The sequence below is a fragment of the Lagenorhynchus albirostris genome, chromosome 16 (genome assembly GCF_949774975.1).
Source record: "Lagenorhynchus albirostris chromosome 16, mLagAlb1.1, whole genome shotgun sequence".
Classification (NCBI taxonomy): Eukaryota; Metazoa; Chordata; class Mammalia; order Artiodactyla; family Delphinidae; genus Lagenorhynchus; species Lagenorhynchus albirostris.
The window spans coordinates 30,397,220-30,424,035 of NC_083110.1; the positions used below are offsets into that span (position 1 = coordinate 30,397,220).

At 56.9% G+C, this 26,816-nt stretch overlaps 1 protein-coding gene across 5 annotated transcripts in view; it reads left to right on the plus strand.

Moving 5' to 3' along the window:
• Positions 1–26,816, plus strand: part of ZMIZ1 (zinc finger MIZ-type containing 1) — a 239,751-nt gene that overhangs the window by 44,420 nt on the left and 168,515 nt on the right. For all 5 annotated transcript variants that reach the window (XM_060126963.1, XM_060126958.1, XM_060126962.1 and 2 more), the window contains exon 3: positions 20,393–20,488. The gene's annotated coding sequence lies outside the window, so the exon portion shown is untranslated. The remainder of the gene's footprint in view (positions 1–20,392; positions 20,489–26,816) is intronic.

Consider the following 26,816-nt stretch of genomic DNA (forward strand, 5'->3'; position numbering starts at 1 on the left):
GATTGGTTGTGTGCACAGATACATGCAGAGATGTGCAGAGACCTGCTCCCTCACACCCATATACACGCAGACATTACTTGTGCGTGCTACAGACATACATGTGCACGCACAGACTTGCTGCACACACACGCTCACAGATGCACGTTCACAAACTTCTGTGTTGACACCTCACACAGATACACGGGCAGAAGTTCTCACAACACGTGGCGTCTCCGCATTCACCCGGGGATGCCCTCACATGCACACACAGGGAGGGATGTGTTCCAAGGAGAAGGGCCTGTTCAGGGGTCATTGGCTTCTCACCTTGCAGTTCCTGGGGTCACTAGGCAGCTTTGGGTCAAGGCTGAGCCCTGACCTCTGCATGTATGTTGGGAGGGGGACTGTCAGGGTTTGAGGGCCAGTCCTGTGACCATGGCCACGCTCTTGCCTTCTCTGGGCCTCAGCTTCCTCAACTGGAAACAGAAACAGTCACCATCTGGCCCCAGCATCCTGGAGAAGGTGGTCATGAGGATTAGAGACACCGATTCACAGTGCTGAGAAGAATTCCCCGCACAAGGTAGGGCTTAACAAATAGGACCTGTTATTCTCATGAGAAGAAGGTAGGCTGTGGGTTAGGTAGAGGCGCCTGGGCATTGCCGTGGGGTGTCCGTGGGGCCTTATTCTTGTTCCTGCAGACTCCATCCTGCAGACTCCATCCTGGCTCCCTGGGGCCTGGGCACCCTCTGAGTCCTGGGCATGTCATCCCTGCCCCCAGCTGCACTTCCTCTGTTGACTCCTGGAAGTCAGGGTCTTGTGTCGTCCACTTTGTTACCCAACCGTACACGAGTCCCTGTCGGGGAGCTGGCATGTTACATCCATGAGCTTACGAGCCCTGAGAGGGAGGCCTCACTGAACAATTTCTAGATGAGGGAACTGAGGCCATCGAGGGTAGGTGAGGTTCTCAAGGACACCCGCCCAGACGTAGTGAAGCTGGGCTCCAAACCAGACCATCAGATGCCAGAGTTTGTGCTCTTTGCTCTGGTAAGCTCCCTTCAGGGATAGGTCATTTAATGCCTACTTTACAGATGAGGAAACTGAGGCTCAGAGTGGGTGAGCCACACAGCCAGGAAGTGGTACCTGCACCCCAGATTCAAGACTTCCTCTTCCCTCCCTTCCCTCTTCCCGGCAGGGCCCCTCCAAGTTAGAGGAGTTTCCCAAGGGGGATCCTGGCTTCTGGCTTTGGCCTGGCCCAGTCTTCCCAGGCCAAAGAGTGTCCATTTTCTTGCAAGTAAAAAGGTGGGTTGTTCTCTGGGGTCCACTGTCTGGGCATCATCTACTAACTTCCTCTCTGAGACCCCTTTGTAAAATGTCCTTAGCATGGGCCTTTGGAAACCTGGTCAGCAGGAAGCTCTGGGGTGCCCTAGCCCTTGCACACCCATCAGCAGGCTTGTTGCGTGGGACCAAGGCAGGAAGTGTGGGTTCTGCCTGGTATGGGGGGTCAGGTCTGTGTATGGGGAAGAGATCTGGGAAGGATCCCTGGGAGGTGACAGGTGGGCTGGGAATTGGAAGGTAAGGAGAAATTTGCTAGGTTGATGTCAAGGGAAAAAGGGAAGACCAAGCAGAGAGCCCGGCTCTTGCAAAGTCCCAGAGAAGTGACAGTTCATTCACTGGCCCTCTGCCTCCTCTCCCAAAAGTGTCCATCAGAATCTTCTAGAATCAGGACCGGCTACATAATTTGCAGGGCCCAGTGCAAAACTGTAGGGCCTGTTGTCCACAAATTATTAAGGATTTCACAAGGGTGGCCCTAGAGCAGTAAACCAAAGTGGGTCCCTCTGAGCTTGGGGCCCCGTGCAGCTGCCCGTGAAGCCAGCCCTGCCTAGATTAAGTGAAGAACTGAGTTCACGTGCAGGCTCCACCAGCCACTGCCTGGCCCAGTGACCTTGGGCAAGTCCCCCATCACCCTGTGAGTCTCATCTGCCCAAGGGAGAGATGTTGCCCTCCCTCCGGCAGCAGAAGCCTCCGCGGTGCCAGTATCCAGCTTGTCTCAAGCATCCAGGTTCAGTGGCTTCAGTGAGGCCGGGATTACAGCTCTTCCTGTCAGGCAGTGGTGTTTGACGGTTCTCTGATGCGCCCCGTCTACCTTTTCAGCCCTGTCCCTGCATACTTCGGAAACCAGAGGGGGTTGGGGGCTGCTCTGTGTTTTATTTGCCGAGTCTTCTGCCTCGTTGCCCCTTGCCTGCCCTTCTCTGCTTGGCAAACTCACTCCTATGGGTCAGATGCCAGGGAGCCTTCTCTGACCCCAGCCCCTCCCTCCCGACCTTTGCCCTGTGACCCCTCCAGTAGCTACAATGACCTCTTGTACTGTAGAGTTCTCTAGAGTGTGTAAGCTCTTTCACACCCCATGAGACCAATGAGAAGCCCTTGAAAAGTCCTATTCCCTTTACCGGACTGGAAAACAGAGACTCAGAAGTTCAACCCCCAGCCTAGCTCCTGGGCTGAGGTCAGGCCCACATCAGGAAGGGGTACAGGTAGTGGCAACAGAGGGTGGCATCTGGGCTCTGCTCTGGGGCAGCTTCGCATTTCAGCATTTTGGAAGACTGGCTTTCTCCTGGGAAAGAGCCCCAGCCCCTGGCCCAGGAGAGGCCCCACAGGTGCCTGGGTTGGTGAAGAGGAGGCAGTGAGCCGGAGGTGTGGCCAGCTGGAGTACACAAGCCCCAGCCCTGCCCCTACCTGTGGGTAACTTGGCCCCCTTCCCTCCACCTGGTGGACTGGAGCCAGGCGTGTGTGGTACTGGGGCTCAGGCGAGGCCCAGAGCAAACAGAGGTGAGAAGGCCCCAACTGGTCTGGGACATGGCAACCAGCAAGGCTGGACACAGCATGACCCGTCAGGGGCATGACAGCTGCCCCCTCCGGCTGGCACGCCATGAAAGGTACTCGGAACACCTTTGGCAGACGACTGCACAGGGCACTGACGTGAGGGGCATGGACTCTGGGCCTCGGCTTTGGGGTTTTACAGCACTGCCACGCTGCTCTCTTTGTGACTTCAGATGAGTGGCTTAACCTCTCTGTGCCTCATTTCTTCATCTGTAAGATAGGGATGATAGAACCGACCCCACTGAGTTGTGAGGGATTCAATGAAGTCAGCCATGTACACTCTTGCAGCGGTGCCTGGGACGAGGCTAGCGCTCCACAGCGTATGCGTTGACGGTGGGTGAGCAGGCGGGGGTGAGTGTTGGAGCTGATCCCCAGGGGTGTGGGCACACGGGGAGGGACTTGGTTGGATTGTCATTTCAGAGAGGCTGTAGGGGAACAGCGAGGATTGGGGTTGGCCTGGATTTGGGTTTCATATGCGGCGATCCCAAACAGTTGTTGATGAGAGCTCTGTGGGCAGGGACCTGGGGTGACAGCCACACTCCCTGGCCAGCCCCTCCAGCCCCGGGTTTGTGGCTTCATGCTGACAGCATGAACACCGTCAGCTGTCAGTCAATAGGTTTCCAGGGCTACATGTCGCAAGGCGGGTTTGGGGCTGGCTTTGAAGACCTTGAATGCCAAGCCCAGCTCACAGCGGGCCTCGTCATGGCCACACAGAGCTGGGATCCCAGGGCCCCCATGTGGCATACCTGTCAGTATCCAGCACCAGCTGAGAATGTACACCCTCCTCTCCCTCCCCGGAATTTGTTGCCTGCAGCCCAGGAGGCCTCTCCAGCCCCTGCCTCTGCAGCCAGCTCTGACCCTGCAGCCCCTACCCCAACCTGGAGCTGGAAATAGTCCATAGCCCATTGGTCACTCCTGCCCGATGTGGGATGCCCTTTGGGTCAGCAGGGTGGGCCACTGTGCTCACGGGCTCTCTGAGCAGGACTTTCGTTCAAGCCTCAGTCCTGCTGCAGGCCTGCTGTGTGACCTCGGACAAGTCGCTGTCCCTCTCTGAACAATTGTTCATTGGTCTATAAAGCCAGAGGCTCAGCTGGGACAGGTCAGGATTCACAACCTGCAGTGTTCTCAAGGGTATCAACAACCCAGGGAAGCTGGGATTATCCCACTGTGTGGAAGAGGAAACTCATAAAGCATAGAGAGGTTAAGAAATGTATCCAGGGTCACAGAGCTATTGGTGGAGCTGAGATTCAGCCCACTTTTACCTGACACAATAATATGTGTTTTCCCCACTACCTCAAATTGTCTCTGGTAGGTACATGTGTGTTTGCTGGGTGAACTATTCACTCCGTCAGCCACAGTGGGTCGAACACTTACTGGGCTCCAGCACTGTGCTAGGCACTGGCATTCAAAAGTGAATCTCTGAGCATCGGCTGAGCACAGCCCTGGGCTTGAGTGGAGGTCACACGGTCTACAGCGCAGCGTGTGCTAGGTGGGTGCTCTCAGCGGGTGAAGGCAGTAGGAGTTGGGATGGGCAGCTCTTCCCCCATGCTGGAGGAGGCAGCCAGAGGAGACTGCCTGGAGGAGGGGGCTAGATCCCTACACAGAGGAGTGAAGGAGTAGGGTCTTCCTGGGGTTTCTACACAACTTGATGGGGTAGGTCTGGAGTCCAACTGGAGAGGAAGCTTCATTCAGCCACAACTGGAAGCAGGCTCTGAGGCAGCTCCTGGGGGCCACAGAGTTTGACCTTGGTCCTGCAGAGAGTAGGGAGCCAAAAGGGGCCGTGGAGAAGTGGCAGCTCCTCTGTGAAGGCCATGAGGCTGGCCCTGGCCTGCAAGCGGGAGCTCACAGCTCACGCAGAGACTGTCGATCAGGGAGGGGCAGGGCTGGGGCTTGTGTACTCCAGCTGGCCACACCTCCAGCTCACTGCCTCCTCTTCACCAACCCAGGCACCTGTGGGGCCTCTCCTGGGCCAGGGGCTGGGGCTCTTTCCCAGGAGAAAGCCAGTCTTCCAAAATGCTGAAATGCGAAGCTGCCCCAGAGCAGAGCCCAGGTGCCACCTTCTGTTGCCACTGTCTGCACCCCTTCCTGATGCAGGCCTGACATCAGCCCAGAGGTGGGGCTGGAAGGGAGACATGGACAAACCTGTTCAGTGACATGGTGGGGACAGAGAGGCCCAGAGCCCAGCCCAAGGTCACGCAACATCATCACGGCAGGTGCAGGAGGCCGACGGGCTAGACAGGAGGCATCCTTTTGGGGGGTGAGGGGGCAGCTGGTCTGGTACCCCTGGTTCTCCCAGAGTCTGGTGGGAGCCTTGCTGTTGTGTGTGGTCTCCCATGTAGGTGTGTGGGGCTGCGCTCACACCCCAGACACCCCTGACCTCGGCCACCAACAGGGCTCCCCGAGGACAAACTGGGATTTGGTAAAAACTACGCTGAGAAGGATTCCTTGGGTGTTACTCACTGCGGGTTCTTTGCCCTCCCCCGATGTTTGCTCACCGTCCCCCCGCCCCGCCCCACTGAGCCCTGGAGGTTGTCTCCCTCTGGTTCAGGAGCCACGCACTTAGGGTGAGGACAGCCACGCCCATGCCCTGTGTCCTAGGTCCAAAACCTCCGTGACCTCGCGGGGAGGGAGCAGACGCTGGGTGGGGCTGCAAGCGTGGCCTCTTTATTTGAATCATAGCATCCCAGCCACCTGGGAGAGGAATGGTCTTTAGAAATCATTTGGCCCAGTCTCTCATGGTACAGATGGGGAAACTGAGGCTCAGAGGTAGGAGGGTACACCCCAAAGTGGCCCAGCATGGCACTCCAGGCTTTGGGCTGAGCTCACTGCCACCCTAAACTGCTTCAGATGCATGGCGGGTGTAGACGCCAGCAGGGCCCAAGACCTACAGCAGTGCTCGTGACCCAGCCATGGGGCGTGGTGTCTGCAGAAAGGCAGGACCCACCCCTGAGGAGCTGGGGGCGCAGAGTGTGGGGCTGGGGAAGTTCTGGGGATCTGTGCAGAGCTGAGCAGGGCGCCCTCAGACCTGGCTCTGTTAAGCCTCGTTTGTACTCCGCCTCTTGTAATCACTACCTCCTGCCGAGACCTGCTACCATTAGGGCTCCTCCTCCCATCTGTTTACCCAGAGAACCCAGTGAGGTCTGGAGATTGCAGGCCCAGAGGCCAGGGCAGAGAGAATGCTCTGGAGTCGGGCCCCGATTGGAAAGCTGACAAGATGCAAGGGGGTGAGGAAGGAAAATGGACTCTGGAAACCAGGAGCCACCCGTGCCCCTCATCAGCCCCTTCGGCTGAGCCACAGCAGGGTGCCCAGTGGCCTGCAGTCCGCGGGAGGCTGCTGGGTCTGTGATACCTAGGGAGAGTTCCAGGGGTTCCGAGGGAGTCAGGAGTCAGGGCGGACTTCCTGGAGGAGGGGGAGTTCCAGCTGGTTCCTGAAGAATGAACATGATTGTGAACTGAAAGCATTCTAACCAAAGGGTCCAGCTGGGCCAAAGCCTTGAGGCAGGCACGCTGGGGACAGATTCAGTGGGGCTGGATGGAGAGCCAAGACTGGGCAGTGAAGGAAATAAGGTTGGAGATGCCCCCTAGAGGCCAGATGGTAGAAGGAGGAGGAAGTTTGTATTGTGTTTCTAACGGGCTAAACATCCCTGAGAGGTTCACTGCCCACTTCTGTGCCTGTTTCTGTCAGATCTCCTGGGAGCTTTGGGCACCTGGGACCCACAGCAGGGCAGACCTCAGTGGGAGAGCCTGCCTTTGGGGAGGGTGTGAGCAGGTGCCAGGATCCTAGGCTCCCCCGGGAGCTGGTGGGTCTCCCTCAGCCTGGGGGGATGGGGGATTCAGCCCCTGAGGCAGACTCTCCTGCAGGCTAAGGGTCCAACACCCAGAGTGGACCCCAGAGCTGAGAGTTTGGCAGGGGGAGGGGGTGGGCTGAGAGATGGGCTTCCCTTCTCCTTCCTGTGACCAACTGCCTCCTTCCTTCTTCTAGAGAAGCTGTGTGGGGCAAGGATGGGAGCAGGTGGCCCTCCCCAAGGCTTTGGGTGCGCTCAGAGCCTGACAGAGAGGAGGTGAGCCTTTGAGCTATGTGTGCTGTACCAGGCTTGTGACTTGCTGCGGGTGCTGTGGGTGCCTGGTGCCCCCACGGGTGCAGCCCCTCCTTGTAGCCCTGGGCTCAGCCCAGGTTGTGTTCGCTGAGCCTCCACGGACCCAAGGTGGCCTCTCTCTCACCTTTCCTATCAGCAGAGCAGCAGCCATGGGCCTGGGAGCTCAACTCCTGGTACCTAGGATTTCATACATCCCCCCAGCAGTTTGCACAGCAGCTGGCTCCGGCTCTGTCAGCTTTGGTTCCCACTTGGGAAGCCCAGAATTCTTTTCTGGGATAACACAACAGCCCTTCCACAGCAGGAAGGGCGAGCTGCCCTCATGGCAAAGCTTCTTCCTGAGCCCTGGCTCCTGCATCCTCAAAATAGCAGGTGGGCTTAGCAGGGGCGCATTTTCCAGGGAAGAATTAGAGTCAGAGAAGAGACGGCATGAGACTTGGCCAGCGTCACGTGGCCAAGGCAAGACTCGCCCGGGATTCCAGGCCCTAGTCAAGCTCCTTTGGGGACGGAGCCACGGTTTCTTTTCAGGGCCACAAGCAGATGCTCCAGGGCTTGGGAAGAGGAGGTGGAGGAAGAGAGCTTCTGGGGACGAGGAGCCCAAGAGAGAGGCCCCGAGTCACTGTCTCTCCTCCTCGGCTCCAGCTACTTTCATTGGCGGGTCCACCAGTGGTGCTGACATTTACCTGGTAGAGAGGTGGCCTCCTCCCTCTTGAATCAAGATGCTAAAAATAACCGGGCCCAGCTTTTCAGGGCCCCTGCCCAGCCAGCGCCTGCTTGCCTGCCTTGGCGACCTTTTTCCTGGGTGCTGGAAGCTAAGTGCTTTGTGAGCATTTGGTTCCTTGTGCCAAGGACTTCCTAGGGGTCAGAGCAGGGATAGCAATGCATGCTCAGCTCCTGAGCCTGAAGAGGGGTCTCTGCAAGGCCTACCTATCCCCCAGGTATTGGGGTGATGGGCCCCTGCCCAAACCGTGTTTTCTCCCTGGGTCTAGTACCCTGCCAGACTGGCCACTCTGCCCCTGGATGCTTGAGCCCCTTCCTGGAGCTGCTGGAGTTTCTCCCAGTACCCCTCCTCCTCAGAGTTATCCAGCGCTCACCTTGAGTCCTGTACCACGCCCAACACAGATGTCCAACGTGTGGTCTCCTGCCTTCACACTGCATGTTCATCCTGCAGCCAAGAGGAGCCCAGACTTTGTGGCTGGGCATGTTTAAATCCAGCTGTGCAACCTTAGCGCATTTCTGAGCCTCAGTATTCTCATCTCTGAAATGGGCATCATAACTGACTTTGTAGTGTCATGACAAGAAAGAAGTGAGGTCACATGCAGGTGTCAGATCAAGAGAGCTGCCTGCCACCCAGCCAGGAGAAAGCCTGAGCGCCTCTGGGGGCTTTCCTTTCTCTTGCTTTGTAAATCAACCCTGGAAACTTCATACGTACGTATGGTTGATGTGTGTGGACTGGAAGAGGAAGGTCTTAAAGACCCAGGCTGAGGACTGGGGACTTGATCTCCTCAAAAACAGGGGTCCCTTGCCCATTGCTGTGCACGTCCAGAGTGGCCTGCCCCACCTGAATGTTTATCCACTTCTTGCCCTCGGTCAGTGTGATCAGAATTGTGTCGGCATTGGCCCACGAGTCCCTGGCTGTGGGGTCAGCCCCATGGAAATGGAAGTGGTTTTCTGGGCTCCGTTCTCACCTACTGTGGGAACCTGGGCTGGTGGCTTAGCCCCTGCACGCCTCAGTGTCCTCATCTGAAAATGGGGATAATAACGGCCCCTCCCAATAAGCATTGTGAGATTAAATTAGCATTGTCGGTGCGGTGCTTAGGACAGGGCCTGGCGTGGGGTGAGCCCTTGGTGTGTGTTCACTGGTCCTCGTAGCGGTCAGACTCGTCGTAGCCATCTGTGGTAATGACAGTGGCCACCGCCCTTGGCTGAATGGTTATTATCAGATGTTGTGTCAGAGGCTAAGGACATTATTTAACTTAATCTTCGTGACAGTCCTACACAAGGTACTCCTATAAGCTCTACGTTCCAAATGAAGAAAACCGAGGCCCAGAGAGGTCACACACAGTTTGAAAGTGGCAGCGCTGAAAACCAGAATTCAGATTCAGCCCTGCTAGGGGATCAGCCAGTCGGCTTTGCACTGAAAATTTCACATCCTAGAAACCTCTCAGTTCCAGGCCCGCAGGGACAGTTGACGAGCTAGCCCCATCTAATCCTCCATTCCATTGCTTTACCCACTGGCCCCCCTGGCCCCCCTCCTCGGCTTTGAGACTTAGCCCCGTCCTGCCCCTGCTCCCTTCCCACACCTTATAGGTGCCCCTTCTCACCAGATCATCCTTGCCCATCCCCTGCGGCCTGACTCCAGTCTCCCCATCCAGCTTCCTACCCTCAGCCAGCTGGAGGGGTGTGGGTTCTACCCCATGGGCTCTCTGTGCCCAGGGCTGTGCCTGCAGTTGGCTGGTGGGTCCTGAGCTGCCCCTCACCAGCCTCAGGCTCCCGGATTTGCACTGAGGGCTTTGGCACCTCTGCTTTCAGCCTTCCAGAGAGGCTTTAGAAACCTCTTCCTTAAGAGAGGGAAGACTGAGTGAGCCCCCGCCCCCAGCCCTGGCCCCAGGCAGCTGAGAGAGATTGCACCGGCCCTTCCGGTGCATTGATGGAGAGCAGTGCTGACACAGGAGAAAGGTCAGCAGTGGGACAGAGCAGAGCTGGTGGCGGCCTGCCGGCCAGCAGCGCCCTCCCCCAGGCCAGGGCTTCCTGGGGGGAGGGGCCCAGTGCTCCTTGGGATCCTGGTCAATTCGTATTGACTCAGGCAGCCGCTGGTTCAGCGAAGCTGGGCGTCCAAGCCCCCAGAGGGCTCGGGGAGATGCCCGGGTCGTCCTTGGCACCTTCCTCTCCCTCCCCCCGCAGTCGATTAGATCCTCCGAGCCATCTCTGGGTTTGTGTCCCCCTCAGCGCCGCCATCCTCTGCTGGCTCTCAGGTCTTAACTCTCTTCCTGCCTCTCAGTTGCTGAGCCCTTCCTAGGCTGCCACTACCCTCCCTGGCTCCCCACTGTCACCAGGAATAAAGTGCAAATTCAGAGGCTGACATTAAGGTCCTTCTTGAGCCCAGTGAGGCTGCCCAGAACCGCTGGTCCTTCCCCAAGGACCGAGTCAGCCGTCCCCACCCTCAGATGAAGGCTGAGCCTCTCTTGGCTTGGGAGGGGTGGGGATGGGGGTCTCTTCTCCCGAGACATGCCTTTCCAGGACCCAACCCATTGCTTTCCCTACCCAGGACTCCCACCCTCTAGGAGAGATGAGAGGAGGTGTGTGAGGTATCCGGGCACCCTGAGTGCCAGGCCAGTTCTGCACCCAGTGCTCCAGCCTCACCCAGACTGTAGGGCCAAGCAGGGCCTGTGACTAGGACATCAGCCTGGTGCATGGCCCAGCCCACACCATTCCTCATACTCCCCCTTGAACTGCTCAGTGCAGCTCATGCCGAAGCTCCTGGTGGGCAGAAGCCATCTTCTCCCCAGCTCACGTGGATGACAAGCCCCAGTGAGGGCAGGAGGTACAGCGGTTAGTGCACGGTCTCTGGGGTCTGACCCCAGCTCCATCACTCACTAGCTGTGTGACCTCAGGCAGTCACTTAACTCTCGTGAAATGTGGGTAATAATAGTTTCTTCTTCACAAGATGGGGAGATTCATTGAAATGACACGTTCGTGGGACCCTGGAACATTTTCAGATCAATAAAGCCAGCTTTCGTCATCAGCAGCACCGGGGTCCCCAACCCCTGGGCTGCAGACTGATACCAGTCCGCAGCCTGTTAGGAACGGGGCCGCACAGCAGGAGGTGAGCGGCGGGCGGGCTTCTAGAGAAGCTTCATCTGCTGCTCCCCATCGCTCCCCATCGCTCCCCATCGCTCCCCATAGCTCCCCATCGCTCCCCATAGCTCCCCATGGCTCCCCATCGCTCCCCATCGCTCCCCATCGCTCCCCATAGCTCCCCATCGCTCCCCATCGCTCCCCATCGCTCCCCATGGCTCCCCATAGCTCCCCATCGCTCCCCATCGCTCCCCATAGCTCCCCATCGCTCGCATCACCGCCTGAGCCACCCCACCCCCTGGTCCGTGGAAAAATTGTCTTGCACGAAACCTGTCCCTGGTGCCAATAAAGGTGCGGGACCACTAATCAACACCATCCTCCTCAGGCTGGCGGGTACCGTATCCATGAGATGAGGGCCCTCTCCTCCAAACGGGCTCCTCCTGGCTATTTGAATGCGCCTTCCACTTCTGCCCCTCACTGTCCCCTTTTTGCCCTTTTTTTCGCAGCACTTCTCTCCCTCATTTCCTAGAATCCCAGGAAGCCCAGCCCTCCCTGGCCTCGTGTTGTCACTTGCATACCTGCCTTATGCACGCTGTCCGTAGGAGCTGGGTCCAGGTTTTATTCTCTGTTTCCCCCACGGCCCCTCACAGGTGCCTCAGGCACAGTGGGTGCCTGATAAAAGTTTGTTCTGTTGAACGGACTTTCATGGAGCCAAAGTCACCTGCAGGAACAACACAGCAGTGACCAGCTAGGCCCCTGGGTGTGTCTTCAGGCTGACGAAGGGCACGTCTGAGACCGGGCCTGAACCGCCTCCCGCTGGGTCATGGCTTGTGCCCACTCTGGCCTCCTCCACGTGGGGTTTTGGGGGAGGCAGGGGGTGGCGTGGGTTTGGGCCACTGAGTTGGAAGATTTTTCAAGGCTGGTTCCTCTCTGGTCCTCTGGGCCGTCCCTGTGTTTTGTTTGCCTGGGTCCTTTCCCCACCCCCACGCTTCTCTGTTAAACTGTGATATTATATTTAAACAAATCAATTCCATTGCAGAGTCCTTCCTGTCCTAATGATGAGTTTGCAGCACAAATGCCATTGATTTCTCACAGCCCTGAAAACCAGTTGATGAATAGCACTGGGCTTGTCTTTGGAGAGGCACTTCGAGCAGCTCTGGGCAGCCCCCTTGTTCCCCGCCCACACAGCCCCCCATCACCACCCCACCCCCACCCGATAGTTCACAGCTGCTGCAGTGGGGCTGAGGCTGTGTGATGAAACAGGACCCTCAGCACCCTCTGCCAGGGGTGGAATGTCATCACCAGGGGCCCGGCCCCTGGTGCTGGTGAAACAGTCATAGCGGGGAATTGTATTGATCTGCGCCGAAGGCAGGAGCGCAACTTGCAAAGCAGAGAAGCAGTGCGGTGTGATCTTTGTCTTCCCTTACAAGTTCAGAGCGTGGTCCTGAGTGACAGCAGGTAACGGCTCAGGCAAAGGCTGCGTTGCTGCTTTTTTAAAGGGGCGGTTCAGAGGTGAGGGAGCTGTCCCCACTGGGGAGCGTGAAACTTCCCTTTGTGAAACCCTTCCCACCCTCCAGGGTCAAAGTCAGACCACTGCTCAGGGCTTTGCCCTTCAGATCACTGCCGGGATCACGGCTTGTTTGAGTTTTGTAGTGACCCCCGGGCTTGGGTGGACAGGAATTATTCTTCCCAACTTGGAGCCGGGCGGCCTGAGTCCTGGGCAGTCACTGGAGAGGGACAGTCAGCAGTCACACAAGCCCATGAGTTGGGATGGGGTAAGGCAGGAGGCAACAGCTGGGACTGGGGCAAACTGGAGTACCTGCCTCACCTACATCCCTAAAAGTTAACCCCATGCCCGGAAAATTCTCCAGGATGGGGCTGTGAGCTGGACTGGCCACTGCTTCTTCCTGAGTCTAGTTCAGGCCTTTGTTTTGGAGACAAAGATGTGGCCCAGAGTTGGGAATGGCTCTTCAGGGTCACAGCGCAAGGCAGTGGTGGAGCTGGGGTTTGAACCCTAGATGGGGGGCAAGGCCTCTCAGGCAGTGCTGGCTCCCCTCCCCACCAGCAGTTAGGGTTGGGGGCAGGGCAGGGGCTCTGTTGTAGGGGAAGACAGGCCCCTCACTCAGGAGACCCAAGAGTGGCCCAGCGTGCCCCCCTTCCCTTGGCCCTCAGAGCTGTCACCCTCCCTCCCTTCCTCCCCGCAGACAAACCTCCTGTCCCTCCTAATCAGGTTAGCCTCCTGCTCCATGCTCGCTCTGCTGAGCTGGACCAGCTGCCTCTAATGGCCTGTCGACCTGGCCCTCCCCCTGGCTCTGGGGTGGGGGAGGGGATGCTCAGAAAAAAACTGTGAGTGGGAAGGGGCTGCCTGACTTCCTCGATTCAGACCTTTCCACAGCTTCTAGGGCTAAGTCCAAACCCTTAGCCTGGCATCCAAGACTCATAGAAATGAGGCCCCTGCTTATTTCTCCAGTCTCCACTGGCCCTGAGGCACTCTTTGCTACAGTTGCAGAATGCTGTTTTTATTTCCCGGTTTTGCACATGCAGGTCCTTCTGCTACTTCCCAAATTCTCAGGAAACTCCTATGCGTCCTGCAAAACCCAACTCTTGTCTTTTCTTCTGGGCTGCCTCCTCTCAAGACTCCTGCCTCTGTCTCCCACTGGATGCTCCACTGATCTGGAACTTAAACCCACTGTGTTTGGGTGCATTATTTCCTAGACCTGCTTCCCCTTGAGTTCCTGGAGGAAAGGGAGAGCATTATAGAGACTATGCCTCAGGGTGCAGCACAGAGAAGTGCTTAGTGAAGAGATAGGGCCAGCAAAGAAGAGAGAAGTAGGGACCGGGAGGGAAAGAGACAGACAGGAGTGCACAGAACAGCTGCTCCCAGCCCCTCCACACTGCTCTAGCCTACTTCCTGCCAGGGAGGCCATTCCCAGCGACACATGTGGGGCCTGAAATAGACATGTGGGGGCCATGGTGGTGCACTTTCACAGCCTAGTGCTAGGCACCATCCCCCCCATTCCCTGGGCACAGAAGCTCCGTCTCCCAGGGCCCTGCCCCTGCAGCCACGACCCCTCCCCCAGCAGTGCCCAGGCCTCGCCCCTCTGTTCCTGCTAACTTTGTTTTATAAATAAACTATATAAATAGGCTCCTCTGATTCCTCGGAGCACGCAGCATTTAAGGACCGGGGTACTGCTGCAAGCATAATTGTACTACCGAATCCATCAGCTGCCTCATTACCATTCATTTTGCATTTATTTCTGCTAATTAAAAAGAGAGAAACTCCTAACAACTTTTACGTAAATACTATATTTGTTCTATGTAAAGATGGGATGCTAATTTGCTGGTGATTAGCTGATTATCTAATTTTATAGCTGTCACACAGGCTGGCCCTGTCTCCCCTTTGCACCCCAGATGCCACTTGAGGCCCCCGATCAGGCGTGGGAGGAAAGAGTCCAGGGAGGTCCACATGGGTGGTTAGAGGGTCTGTCTGAAGCCCAGGGGTCACGTGGATCACCACACATCACCAGGGTTCAGGGAGGCTGCAGTCTGACCGATAAAGCTGGGAGGAACGATTGGCTCATCCACTGTTTCTGTACAGATGGAGAAACTGAGGCTCAGAGAGGTCCAGCGTCCCCAAGTCAGACAGTGATAGAGATGGACCCCTGACCCAGGTGTTTGGGCTCCTCCTCTAGTGATCCCTCTGTGTAGAGCTACTGTCAGGAGGAATTTGCAGGCTCTGTTTGCAGCTGGAGAAATATCCGGACCAAAGTCCAGCCCAAGTGGAAGAAAGAAGTAGTCTGGTCTGAGCCCATGGCCCAAAGCAAACCCTCCACATGCCCTTCTGGGAACCTCTGCCTCCTCCCACTTCCCCATCCAGCCAGGGCTCTGTCCTACCAGCCTCCTGACGTCACTTACCGTGGCTCACTCTCCCAGCCCAGGCCTTGCACGCTGTGGACCACCGGGACCCGTGTGAGGGTCTGAATCTCAAATCTTAACATTATGTGTTTATTTTCATGTGAATTACGAACAAATATTATTAGTACATCAGACCTGTGATTTCACAGACAATATTGCTTTAGATGAGGTTAAATAAAACGAAAGTTGATTGGTTCAAAGCAAAGTGATTTAAAGGACAATATGTGAACGATGTAGGTGAAACATGATGTGGTCTAAAGTTTGTAATAACTGAAGTCAGGGACACACTTGTGGAGGGTCTGAGAACACAGGTCAGAGGCCAAGCGGCGAGGCCGGGGTCAGCAGCAGGAACCTGAGGGCAGGGTTGGCCAGTCCCTGGCCTGTAGGCCACCAGTGCCCCATCTCATGGCCAAGCCGACAGTACCTCTGCATCATGCCCTTCTCCCCAGCCCTGCGGTCAGTGGGAATTAGCCCGCCACAGAGGACTCCTCTGCCCTAGAGGCGGTTTGAATGGGACTCTCGGGGCTTCCCTGGTGGCGCAGTGGTTGAGAGTCCGCCTGCCGATGCAGGGGACACGGGTTCGTGCCCCGGTCTGGGAGGATCCCACATGCTGCAGAGCGGCTGGGCCCGTGAGCCATGGCCGCTGAGCCTGCACGTCCGGAGCCTGTGCTCCGCAGTGGGAGGGGCCACGGCAGTGAGAGGCCCGCGTACCGCAAAAAAAAAAAAGAGTGAACGGGACTCTCGTTTCAGGGAGGCCAGGAAGTCAGACCCTGCTCCCTGCCATACCGCCTGACCAGGTGTGGGTGACTTCTTGGGCTCCCTGGCCAGCCCGCCTCCCCAGGCGTTGGTGGGTGAGACCCAGTCTCATCACTCTCTCTCTGACTACTCCACTCTCTCTTCCTGGACAGTCTGAAAATAGCCAGTTCTAGACGTAAAGGGAGAACGGCTTCCACTAGACCAGGTGTCATCTGGGCTTGGAGACAGGTCAGGGCCAGGGTCAGCACGGCCCACTGGAAATCCCCAAGGCCAGGGTTCCGGTCTTGGCTGCCGCTCTCTGGAGCATCAGTCCCCTCCTCTGTAGACTGGGCTGTACTTTTCTCCCAGGGTTGCTGAAGGGATTCTGAGAGCCACATGCAGAACCCCTCAGAGGAGCACTCGGTGGAGCTGGTGGTGAGCCCAATTCCTGGCCCGGGCCCCCCCGCCCTCGGCCTCCCACCTGCCGCCACCGTGTCTGTGCGAGGTGACCTGCTGCCGCCAGAGATCTCCTGCTCATCTGCCCTTTTATCGCCATGTGCACAATCAGGGGAAGCCTGGAAGGCCACAGGGGCGCGGGCAGATGGAAAACAAAGAGAGAACAAAGGCGCTGCTCTCAGGAGGCCAAAAGGCAGGGGGCCTCCTCCCGCCACTGCCGCCTGGCCAGCTTGTCCCACCAGCGCCAGGCCTCGGCCACCCTAGGCTGCAGGCCACCTGCCCTGCCCCTCCAGAGCCTAGCCCTAACCTCACGTGGGGTCCCCACTTGCTGGGTGACCCGCGGAAAGTCACTCCTCTCCAAGGCACCTTTTTCTCGTCTGTAAATGAGGAAGTGGTGGGACAGCTTGCTGTGTGATCTCCAACAGACCCTGCCCCTCCCACCCCTGCTGGGGTCTCTGGGGACAGGCCGACCCATTTCTCAGGCACTCCCCAACCCCTGGCCCTAGAAGGTCAAGTTGGGTGCCCACTTCTGCCCACAGAGAGGAGCCCAGTGTGCCCTGGGCCGAGTGAGGCCAGCAGGAGGCCCCTGTTTACAGCCAAGATCTTGGTGCTGGGTGTAAGCATTGGCGTGGAATGAACGAACGGTTTTATCAGAAGGGGGCTTAACTGGCGGCCTTTTGGTCGCGGCTGCTGTCGGAGCCTGTGAGGGAGGGGAAACTCCTGGGCCCTCCAGAGCAGTAGCAAAGAGGAGTGGTTGAGGGCTCATAAGAGCCCCAAGGCCAGGTTATCTGGGTTCATATCCTAGCTGTGTGACCTTGGGCTGCTTTCTTAACCTTTCTGTATCTGTCCTCATCTGTTAAAATGGTGTAGTACCTATCTCATAGGTTGTGTTGAGATTAAATGAGTTAACTCATAAAGGACTTACTACCAGATAAAGGCCCATTAATGTTGGCCATTACTATGATCAGTTTCAGCACTATTATTGTTTAGAGGTGGACTTAATGGGAAGCTCATGCAGCTTCAGCCCCCGGGCTCCGCCCCTGCACCGCCTGGGTGAAGGTGGACGTTTTGCCGGCAGCTGGGGAGGGTTCTAGCTGGGGAAGGGTGGCAGATTGCCATCAGGGGCATTTCTGTGTAAGCATTTCTGGTAAATTGTTTAAAGGGGCCTGGCTTCCTAAGGCTCTAGGAATTTGCTCTTTCTTTTCTCATTCTGAATATGTATTTGTAGGGAATTCCCTGGCGGTCCAGTGGTTAGGACTCCCACTTTCACTGCCAGGGCCCGGGTTCAGTCCCTGGTTGCAGAACTAAGATCCCACAAGCCGCGCGGTGCAGCTAAAAAGAAAAAGCATTTGTAATTGTATATGTATCTCTAAAGAGACCTCCAGAATAGTATGAGCTTCGGGTCCTGCAAACCTGGACCGTCCCCTGCTCATTCCCATTACCTTGATTATATTTCTGGGGCCTGGCCCTGTGCTGCCCACCTTGTGGCCCCCCAGCAGGATGGATGCGGCCTTGCGGCTGGAGGGACCTGACTTCTTACCCTGTGGCCAGCTGTGTATGCACCCCAGACTGTGGTCTACACCCCGCACTCCAGGTCAAGGGAGCCCCAAGGAGGGCAGGCAGGGAGAATGGGACCCTCTCCTGAAAGAGACCCTGGATGTTCAGCGCACAGACGCCTGTGCCCAGGGCCCGACGGCCCCTGCACTGCAGGCTGGAGCCCTATCCCCTACCTCCTCCCTCCCCCCACGCTGGGCGGGCAGGCGCAAGGGGCGGTTGGGGCCGTGGGAAGCAGGCTGCTGAGTTGGAACAGTTGCCCTGGAGGCTGTGGCCGGGGGTGGGGGGGGCTGGCTTTGTGCCAAGCCCCAGGTTTAGTATCAGGTAGGTGGAGACCTGGGATGGCCCCTGCCCTCTGAGAGCTCTTGAGGTAGCTGGAACCACAAGATTTGCACCTGGAGGGGTGAAGACTGGGCAGGGGAGGTGGTATTAGACCCTGTCGCATCAGGCATCTCAGAGAGAGGTCGAGAGAGCCCAGAGGTCATGAGGGCTGGACGCCTGGGGAGGGCCTTCTGGAGGATGGGCCCTCGCCTGGGGACGCCCCCAGAGGAGTGGGCGTCGTGGGCCCTGGCGCCTCTACCCGCAGCAGGGCCTCCCAGCCCGGGCTCTGACAGGGACATTTATAACTCACAGCTGTGCGGTCCTGGGCCCAACTGACTGTGGTAAAGTGATCAGGCTGCAGGAAGTCGAGTCCTGAGGCCACTCCCCACCCCGACCCTACTCTCTCCTTCACCTCCTGACACCCACATCCTGTTCTGGGCGGGAGGGGCGGGCAGCTGGGGCATGGGACTGGGGCCCAGCCAGGGGTCCCCAAGCTGGAGAAAATGGAGAAGCTCAGTGAAGCCCCTGAGCTGTGAGGCAGGGCCTCCAGGATCACCAGGGTCTACCCCTCAAGGCACACGTGGGGAGGCCCAGGCCCAGAGAGTGCCAGAGGCCACCCAAGAGCCCACGGGAGCCGAGGAGCGAGAGCTCAGGCTTCGGGGCTCAGGGGTGTGTTCTGTGCTTCCAAATCTTTTTTAATTTTTTTTTTGCTGTACGCGGGCCTCTCACTGTTGTGGCCTCTCCCGTTGTGGAGCACAGGCTCTGGACGCGCAGGCTCAGCGGCCATGGCTCACGGGCCCAGCCGCTCCGCGGCAGGTGGGAACTTCCCGGACCGGGACACAAACCCATGTCCCCTGCATCGGCAGGCGGACTCTCAACCACTGCGCCACCAGGGTGTGCTTCCAAACCTTAACTGGAGAAGGGATTAAGCTTCTAGCCCCTGCTGACCAACGCCAGCCTGGGGGAGCCTGGTGGAAGGGGGCGAAGGTGAACCAGAGGCCTCAGAAGTTGCTGGGAAGAGGAGCAGAGGATGCTGGGACTCTGGGGCTCTGCACAGCTTGTAGCCCTCCGTTGGAATATCCCATCCTGAGACCAAATACCTCACAAGGCCTTGTGCCCGTCCACCTAGATTCTCACAGCAAAATTCACATTTGGGGAAAGGAATGGTCTCGCCCAGTGCTGGGAAGGACAGTAGGAAGAGCTTCCAGCATACCATGTTTTTGACCCCCTTACCTCCCTTGGCCTTACTTGCTAACCTATTCTTGGACTCCTCTGGCCAACCACCCCTCCCCCACGCCTCTTTCTCCTTCCGTGCAAGGAGAGGGATGATAAATGATAGTGACTTTGCCAGAGCTTGGCCCACATAACTCTGGTAACCTGTGACACGATTCTAGAATTAGTACCCGAAAGAACATAGATGTTTGTTTCATTAGTTGTATATTTATTAAGGTATATTAGAAATACATAACTAGCATATCAAACCCATGATTTCACAGATATGTTCCCTTTGGACAAGGCCAGATTCATTAGAGCTAAAAAAAAGTGCATTGAAGTAGAGGCAAGTATTAATTAAGTCATCGTATGGACAGGACTCAGCTTGGACCCAGGGTCATGAAGGATGTAGGAGAAGGCCTGAAGTTTGGGGGACACTGGGGCTCTTTTCTGCTTTAAACTCTCTTGGGCCTCCTCCAGGACTCTGGGCCTCAGTCTTTTTTTTTTTTAATTAATTAATTTATTTATTTTTGGCTGCGTTGGGTCTTTGCTGCTGCGCGTGGGTTTTCTCTGGTTGCATCGAGTGGGGGCTACTCTTTGTTGCGGTGCGCGGGCTTCTCATTGCAGTGGCTTCTCTTGTTGCAGAGCACGGGCTCTAGGCGTGCCGGCTTCAGTAGTTGCAGCAGCCAGGCTCAGTAGTTGTGGCTCGCGGGCCTAGTTGCTCCGCAGCATGTGGGAACTTCCCAGACCAGCGCTCGAACCCGTGTCCCCTGCATTGGCAGGCGGATTCTCAACCACTGTGCCACCAGGGAAGCCCCGGGGCCTCAGTCTTAGGTGAACCGTCCAGCCCCACAGGCAGGAGGGGATGAGCGGGCTGTGAGCTGGGTTTCCGAGGAGGTGTACACACGTAAAATGACGCCAGGTGCTCGTCAGAGATCTGGTGAACGATTCCTAATGAGGAAAGAATCCAGGCAGGGGTCAAAGAGTGGCTTTGGAAGTGGCTGCCAACCGGCCGGCCGTGTGAGATAATTCCCCGAAGCCAGGCATGGTGCAGAGAGAACACCGAGGGCTTAGAGGCCCGGCTAAAAATACCCCCGACAGCTTCTCCCTGTCACCGTGCCTGGGGCCGCAAAGGAAGGCCCTGGCTTTCTACCTTTCTCACCAGGAAGAAAAAGACAACAGCACAAAGGCCCCCCGAGCCCCAGAAAAATAAAACTTACATAGATTGCACATTTTTTTAAGAACGCCACCAGGAGGAGTTGGCTTGCCCAGTGGAGCACGGCAGGGCGGGGAAGACAGCGGCTCCGATCAATCAGGCGTCCCGGGGCGTGCTTAAGTGGCCCAAGAGGCCTCCAGGATTAGCCCGCCGGTGGTGGCAGAGGTGGGAGGGAGTGGGCTGCCGCCTGTGCCCCTGGCCACTCACACGTGTCCTGTCTCTCTCCCTGCGTACCCAGGACGAGGAGGAGGAGGCCCGTTGGCATCAGACCAATGCTGCGAGGGGTGTGAGGATTAGAGCCGCCGTCCCTCACTCAGCTGCCAGACCTAGAAAGGTAACCCCAGACCCCCGACGCCCTGATGCCTGGGCTGCACTGCCCCCTTCACCTGAAACCTGGCCGGCACAAGCTGGGGCAGCCGGTAGTGATGGCGCAGGGCCACAGCCGAGGGTTATCAGCCTTTTCGCCCAGCCCTTCTTGCCCTGGGCTTCAGGGCTTCTCTGTAATGCCTTGTGTGTGTCCAGCACAAAGTGCTTCTGGGCTTCAGTTTGTCCATCTCTAAAATGGGTCCTCCATTGACTCCAATTCTCGAGGATTCTGTGAATCACTTGGGCCTCCTTGTTATCTGGCGTTAAGCCATCTTTGCAGCCTGGCTCAGTTTGAACTCTGGGGGCATAGCCAAGGGTCCTAGCCCTTGGGGGTATAGCATTAAGGCCACAGGGTCTGCAGGGCCGGACAGGGTTTGAGAAGGGAGGATTTTCCAAGGCAGCCCTGGCTGGAGATGTGTCTCACTGGAGCTGTGACTGCGGTCTCCTTGGTGGTAGGATTGGAAACTCCAGAGTGATCTCCCTGGCAGCTCTAGGCAAGAATTATCATCTGCCTTTTCAGACCGGGAGACCAAGGCACAGGGAAGTTAACGGGCCTGCGGGGGGTTCACACAGCAAGCTCTGGCCACACCGTAGCAGCTCAGCTTTATCCTGTTCGCTCTGTTAGCCTCTGTGCCTTTACTGCACTACACTGGTCTGGCCAGGGAAGTCTGAGCCCAGTAAACCACCAGTCTTTATTGTGTGCCCATGGTGGGACCCATCCATCCAGCCATCCACCCATCATCCGTCCACTCATCTATTCATTTGTACATCCTCCCACCCAGCCTCCCTCCTGTCCAACCATCCTCCCATCCGTCCATCCATCCATCCATCATCCTCCCACCCAGCCATCCTTCCATTCACTCATCCATCCATCCATTTATTCGTTTGTCTGTATCTATTTGTCTGCCCATTCTTCCAACCGTCCATTTACTCGTGAATTCACACATCCAACACACACTGGCTCTTATACCAGGCCAGCCCTGCACTAAAGGCTGGGTTTTGAAGATGAATCAGATCCAGCCCTGCCCTAGAGATGGTGCACTCTGCGATGGAGGTTGATACATGATCTCAGAGCCAGGCTCAATTCCATAAGGTCAGTGCTCAAGGCCCCTGTAGTGTCTGAGACTGCATGAGGAAGGGAGGAGGGGCCACGTGCTGGTAATGCAGGCAGGCATTCAGGGAGTGCTTCCCAGAGGAGGTGGCGTTGTTCATTTATTCATGCCCTAATTGTTTATTGAGAAAGTCTCCCTGCTGGGAACCGCTTGATGTTTTGGAGACACCTCAGGGAATAAAACTGACAAAACTCCCTTTCCTGTGGCGCTTACATTCTCATGAGGAGACATGGATAATGAACGCCTAAAATGTGATATATCATGTCAGATGATGCTAAGTTTTAAGAAGGGAAATTAGGCACTAAAGAAACAGAGACTACAGGGACTTCCCTGGCTGTCTAATGGTTAGGACTCTGTGCTTTCACTGCGGAGGGCCCAGGTGCAGTCCCTGGTTAGGGAACTAAGATCCTGTAAGCCACACGGCACAGCCAAAAAAAAAAAAAAAAAAAAAAAAGAAACAGAGACTACAGCATGAGTAAAGTGTTCTCTGACAAAGGATGGTCAAGGAAGACCTCTGACAAGGTGACATTTAACAGAGACATGAATACAAGGAGGGAGTGAACCGGGGTGCACTTGGCACATTCATGGAAGTAGCAGGGATGCATGTGGCTGGAAGGAAGTGGAGGTAGGCGGGGAAATCAGAGAGATCCTGGGGGACCCGCTCACGTAGTCGGACAAGAGGAGAGCAGGGAGATGGCTGAGAAGCTGTTGCCCACATCCAGGTAGAAGGTAGTGGTGGCTTGGACTAGGGTTGCGGGAAAGCAGTGGAAAGTATCGAAGTCTTGACGGTATTTCAGAGACCTTGCAGACAGGCTTGTGGATGGATCAGACGTGGAGGATGAGGGAAGGGGGGATAGTCCAGGAAGGCTCTTGGGTTTGGGACAGGAGCCACCGGGAGAACAGAGGTAGCTGTTTTTCTCCGCCGGGAGGGAGGGCTGAAGGCAGCCAAGGAGCTGTGTTTTAGACACGTTAGGTTTGAGGTGCATTTGAGACATCCAAGTGGAAAGGTTGAGAAGGCAATTGGATATATGAGTCTGAGAGGCAGAGAGGGGTCCCGACTGGAGATATAAATGTGGGAGCTGTTGTGTATAGATGGTGTCGCAAGCCACAAGGCTGATGAGGTCATCTTGGGAGTGAGTGCAGAGAGAGCGCTTCAGAAGCCTGTGTCTGAGTCACGGGGCATCCAGCCCTTAGAGGGAGGGAAGATGGGGTGGAGGCGGTAAAGGGGATGGAGAAGGTGCCACCAGGGAGGGAGGAGGAGAGCTGAGGGAACAGGCTCTTCGTGAACCAGGAAGATTTTGCTGGCAAATCGGGGAAAGGACACTCCCGGTAGAGGGAGCAGCATAACAGAGGCTCAGAGGCCTTAATAACAGAGCCATATTTGGAGAGGGGCGGTGGAGAGGGAGAAGGGACCAGAGAAGCTCCCCTCTGTACACCTGGCCACACAGAGGCCAGGGCCCATGGGTGTCTGGCAGGGCTGTATAATAAATGACCCCATGTCTGGGGACCTTCCTTGTCACCCTGGTTGGCACTCCCTGGTCTCAGCTGATGTCTGCACACTTTGCACTTTCTTTTAAGAAGCTTTGCCTACCTCTCCTGACCTCCCATCGTCCCTCTGGGGCTCTTGGGCCCCTGAGACCTCCCCCTTGCCCAGAGCACTTGTCTGAAAACACAGGGCTCAAGGCAGCAGCTCAGGAGCTGTCGGCAGGGGAAGGGCACCCAACAGCTTCCTATTGAATCTCTAAGCACTACCTGGATCCTTTATCTTAAAAGAAACTGTCGAAACTTCCTGAACTATGAGTGTGTCAGAGCTGCCCGCTCACGCTCAGTTAGAGCAGAGGAACTCACTACCTCTAGTGGGCAAACGCGCACGTGTTTGGGTGGGGAAGGGTCAGCCTTTTGTGCGCCTGTGGTGTTTCGCACTCAGTACTCAGCTCTCGGTGGAGAGAATGGCCACGGCTCAGTCAGGGAAGGCTGCAGAGAGCAGCTGCTGCCTGGAGGCTGGGCAGGGGTTCAACCGGGCTGTGAGGCGGGATGGGAGGTGAGGGGAGAGCATGTGGCCGGCCAGCAGGCTGCAGGGGCACAGGCCAGCCCCTCTGCCCCAGCAAACACAGCCCGATGTGCCTGGGATGTGGCAAAGGCCCGGGAGACTTCTCCGTACTGAGTGTAGGATGGAGCCAGGCAGGGACCTGGTGACCCCCAGAATCCCTCCGGGAGGTGTGCCTCTGACTCCGGAACGGGGACTGGGGGAGCCATGGGAAGCTGCTCTGATTATGCATGGCTCTGTGGCAGGCCGGTGGCAGGAGGCTGTGGGTAATCTAATTAGTGTGCCAGGCGGATGGGCCAAGTAATCCTGTGCCTTTAGACTCACTTTCCTTTAAGCCTGCCCCCACCCAATCTCTCCCTAAATCCTTCCACTGCCTGGGTGACATCTAGCAGGAGTGGACTTGTCTCCATTGAACAGATGGGTAAACCAGGGCCCGAGAGGAAGAAGCTTGCGTGATGCCACAGCTAATAAGTGGCAGGGCGGAGCTTTGAACCGGGTCCATCTGAACCCCAAGCCCACGCTCAGCGCTGCCTTCTGCCATCTCCCAGCCTCTCCTAGAATATCCAGACTTGCATGCACCTTCATATAAACCACCTGTTCAACATCCCCATTTTATAGATGAGGAAACAGAGGCCCGGAGAATGTAAGACACTTGCCCAGGAGCACACAGCAAGCCAAGGGCAGAGCCTATTCCAGAATCTGATCTGGCCCACTGTGTCCACCCAGCTCCACACCCCGTGCGCAGGCCCAGGGATCCCATCCTGGGCCCCACCCGCTTCCTCTCGGAGCATCCACTGCCCTTCTGTTTTCCTGCCGCCTTTGGCACTCTCTCTGGCTGAAGGCACCGAGTTCCTCCTCAGAAAGCTCCATTGTGCCCATTGTTTAAATATAGATTACTAATGAAATGCCTTTTCATTGCCTTCCCAGTGAATAGTTTCCTGTAAAGTTAATTTGCAGTGTTATGTAAATTCTGTTTAACTTCAATCAAGTTTCTAATTATGTTTTTACCGCGGTAATTCCCATTTGATTTGTCATCTCCTGTTAGGTATTTAATGTTCGGGCGGGCAGGTTTGCTTCCCTCTGTCTCTTGGTTTTCCAAGGTCCACTCCCTCCCTGACCCCTGTCTGTCTTTCCTCCTTTGCTCCTGCTTCCTTCGTCCGCTGCCCCTTCCCTGTGAATCTTTCCCACCTCCTCTCCTTCCTTCCCTTCTTCCTCTTGCAGCCGTTCCTTCTCCCTTTCCTGTCTCCCTCTGCTCTGTCTGGCTCTGTCTCCCTCTCTCTGCTTCCCCTCCTCCCTCCCGCCCTCTTTCCCCTTGTCACCTCCCCCATCTTCCTTCTCTTTCCATTTCTCCATCACTCCTTCTCTCCTGCTCGGGGCTGGGGGCCTGGCCCTGGTATGGTGGGAAGTGGTTAAGAGCAAGGGTGCTGGATCTGTGTGCAGCTCCTGATCTGCCCCTTATGAACGGTGTGACCTTCAGGTTGCCAATCCCTCATCTGTAAAGTGGGGTGACAACATTACCTACCTTGTAGGGTTGTGAGGATTCAGTAAGATAATATATGAAGGAGGGCTTAGCTTAGCGAGGGGGCCTGGTCGGAATTGGCTTTCATTGGAGAACTCTCGGCCACACCCCTTATTTCTCTGTGGGCTTCCTGAGGTGCCTCTGCAGTGGGTGTCTGTGCCACTGGGGTGATGGAGGTCAGGCCTGAGGCCAGGGCAGGGTGGGAGCCAGCCGCAGACCCCCACAGAGCTGGTGGCTGTCCCCCTGGAGCAAGGTGTCAGCCCTGCCTGTCAAGAGATGTGGCCTCCTTCTCCCTTAGAGGGCTGGTCTCGGGGCTGTGAACGTGAACAGGCCTGCTGTTCTCAGGGAGCATCTGAGGCACAGACCCCCAAAGCTGGAAGAGCCCTCGAGACCCTGGCCCCCAGACCTTTCCCAAATGACAGAGTAAAGGCAGAGCTGCTCCCACCAAGTTGGACTAGACACCCCCTTCCCCCCACCTTTTCTCCCACCCTGGATGCCCCCCAGGCCAGACCATGGACTCTGGCTTCAAAACTGCTCCGGGTACCAGGCCCCGACAGACCTGTCACTGACTCACTTGGAGACTCCCCTCTGAGCTCCGACTCCCCTCCTGCCCTACATCCAACGCTGAGCTTTGGGATTCTCCCTGCCGTCAGCAGCTGGGCGGCCACAGTTTCCCAGCAGGCATCTGCCCTCTGGGTGGGGAGGGCGGAAGGAAAACACCAGACAAGGCCGAGGGCTGGGCGCTCTTCCTCCCCTCCTTCTCTCCCCTCCTCCCCCCCCTGCTCTATTCCCATCTAGCACGTCCCTGACACGTCCAGGAAGCAGAAAACAAGCGTTTGGAGAAGGCATTCTTCTGGGTGAAGAAAGACAGACCCGGTCCCTTGTCCTTTAGACACAGGGAAACCTGAGCTGGCCCAGTCCCGGCCTGCTGGGCTGCGTGATCACCTGACCTGCCGCAAGTGGCTGTGTTTGTGTGTGTGTATGTGTGTCTCCCTGGTCCAGGAAACCTTAACCAGTCACGTGGCTGCCTTCCCTGTTTGTCTAAGTAAGCAGTTCAGGCCAGCTGCAGCCAGGAGGCTGAGACAGGGAGTCAGGGGAGGGGGCCGCACTGGTAGGGGTGGTGGACAGAGGGCAGCCCTGAGCCAGGTCCTGGAGTTTTCGGGCCTCTGGATTTGGTGTGGAGAGGCCTGGCCTGGGAAATGGCCACTGCTTCTGACCCCTTACCCTCCCTGGACCTCCCCTACCTCCATCTGTCAAGAAAAGATACTGGGCTTGCTGACTACAGAGAACACGCCCAGCCCTGAAACAGGGTTGGCGGGGGGCATCCTCTGTCCAGGAGCAGCTCAAAAAGGCCAAAGAGGGGGACACATGTGGATGCAGCAGCCCCTGTGATGTCCCCTAGAGCGTGTTGCTGAGTCCTGGCCCCTCAGCAGGAGAGCCCAGGTCAGCCCATTGTCATGCATCCAGCAAGCCACTGGTTAATTCAGCAGATAGGTATTAAGTACCTACTGTGTGCCGGGACCTGGGCTAGGCAAGGGGGTAGGGTTGTCCGCACCCCAGGTCTTCCAGAACCTCTCTGGACCTCCATACCTGTGACATATTTTCCTCCTGTTGGATG